The sequence below is a fragment of the Glandiceps talaboti genome, chromosome 1 (genome assembly GCF_964340395.1).
Source record: "Glandiceps talaboti chromosome 1, keGlaTala1.1, whole genome shotgun sequence".
Taxonomy (NCBI): Eukaryota; Metazoa; Hemichordata; class Enteropneusta; family Spengelidae; genus Glandiceps; species Glandiceps talaboti.
Window position 1 is genome coordinate 9,845,999 of NC_135549.1, and position 2,376 is coordinate 9,848,374.

Here is a 2,376-nt window from a genome sequence, read left to right on the forward strand (position 1 = left end):
TTACTGCTAAATCATCATGTTGTTTAATTTAATAAGGAGATGTACTTAGTAAGATGACACTATGGGACATTCATCTGTAAGCTGTTATGGCTAAACTGAAAAATCCATCGTTGTTGGTGTTTCTGTAAACCACAAGCTAAACACATAACTTTGTAATGTGAGATGTGAGTTTACACAATTATTACATATTTACCAGAGATTACTTTCACCGGTGTGTGCGCATACTAATCAGTGTTTTTTTTTGCACTGCAGTTCAATACCAAAAACATTGTTGCATACATGCATGCAAATGAGGGTGTAATCGTTCATTCTACACAACAGCGTGTGATCACATAGTGTCATTTTTACGGAAATTTGTTGTTTTAGATAACATATGTAATAATAACAGAACCACATGCCGCATGAATGCCATGTGGGTACTCAAGGGTATTTGTACTTGTGCTTGCAGTGTTTTCTGATGCACTTTCACGAGTGTACTGCTGTAGAGAACACTGCAAGCACTTGCGCAAATACCCCAAGTATGCTACACTTGCACTCGTGCATCAGGCGTTTCCGTCATGAATCTTTCTGTCTACTTTTATGGTATGTATGTGGGATTGTGGAACATTCATATGTGTACTGCCATTTGCTACAGATATTGAAATATACATACGAGTACTGACATGCTGTGATGGATTGTGGAATATTCGTCCATACATATGTGTATGTGTGTGTGTGTGTGTGTGTGTGTGTGTGTGTGTGTGTGCTTGCATGCATGCACGCACGCAAGTACATACGTATTTATGTACGTACCTACGTATGTATGTATGTATGTGTGTGTGTGTGTGTGTGTGTGTGTGTATGTATGTATGTATGTATGTATGTATGCATGTATGTACTAAATATGTCCATGTGCTTCTGGGAAAAGGGCTATAATAAACATACAGATGGCCTCTCCACCTCTAGGTAGTGCATGTTGTGCGTTTAAAACCCCAAGTTGTTTAGACTGTCACATAGCTTATCCACGACAAATCACACATTTAGTTTTCATTCATTCATTACAGAATTGATTTAAATTTAAAACAACGTTTGTGGAATTCGGAAAAGTACAGTTTGGTTATATACATTTTGATATTCAAGTGTTACCTCTTCTCCAATACAGTATACTACTAAGACTACAAGACAGTTTGTATCTGTGTGGGATGATATATTCCAATTTCAAATCTGAACCAAGTTATTTTGTATGCATGTCGTATTTCTCAGTCACTTATATATCAAACATAACATTTCTCATCAAAATGTAATAAGATACATTTGTGACAATAAATGCGAGATATAACTAATCAGCTGTTGGGAAATGATCGATTTTGATGTTTACAATTCAAAAACTAACCTGAAATTAACTAAGCTGTTATATCATGTCAGTTAAATGTAAATATAAAAATGTGAACAGATAGTATCGACTGACTAAAATGGAACACTGAAATGAAATCTTGGTTTTAGCCCATTAAGGGGACATGTGATTGAAACACCATTACAGGTTGGAGTACTGAAGAAAAAAGTGTAGCCCATGTTTATTATCATCTTTCGAGAATGATAATGTTACATATCAAAACCAGACTTGCCTGTAGTATATTTGCACCTTTTCTTTGGCATGAGTATACCTGTAACTGTACGTGAAATAATGACCCTAAGTTCTGGTGATTTGCATACATGTATGCTGTAACAATAAAAAAGTAAACCCTTTAGTATAATATTAACAGTTTTCTAATCTGTATTGAGTCATTACACGACATCTAGACTGTCCAACTGTGCATGGCTAGGTGTCCACTTTTACGCCTTCTTTGACATTATACTCATTGCTATATGTTCGTCGCATTGTCGTATATTGACAATTATTTTATAGTAGACAAACAATGACAATGATGTTACATTTCATGTAATTACTTTGATATTACACAACACAAGACCAAGAATACATCTAGTTTCAGTTTAAAATGAAGGGAAAAAGACTGAAAACAATAACCATTGTAAATAGATGAAGTAAACAGTAAAGACCTTACATGCTATGCCACATATCTTAAAATCACTTCTTATGATTAAACATGTTTTGGTGGGTAGAATAACATATCATGATATGTACTTCTTCAGAATGAACACAGAAAAACGATCACAATTGGCCCATTGTACAGCGAAGTGTCGATTTATCGTTCTGTGACAGACCAGTGCCGGTTTTTTTAAAGACAGTCACACATTTTTAAACGAACGTGTCAAACGACGTCGAGAAAGTTGACCATTGGAGGTATGAATAAAGTCTCCTAGCTGACGGTTTGTTTCCTTTTTGAGTAATGACTAATTTCAAAGAAACATATATCTGTCAGTTACATATATTAGACA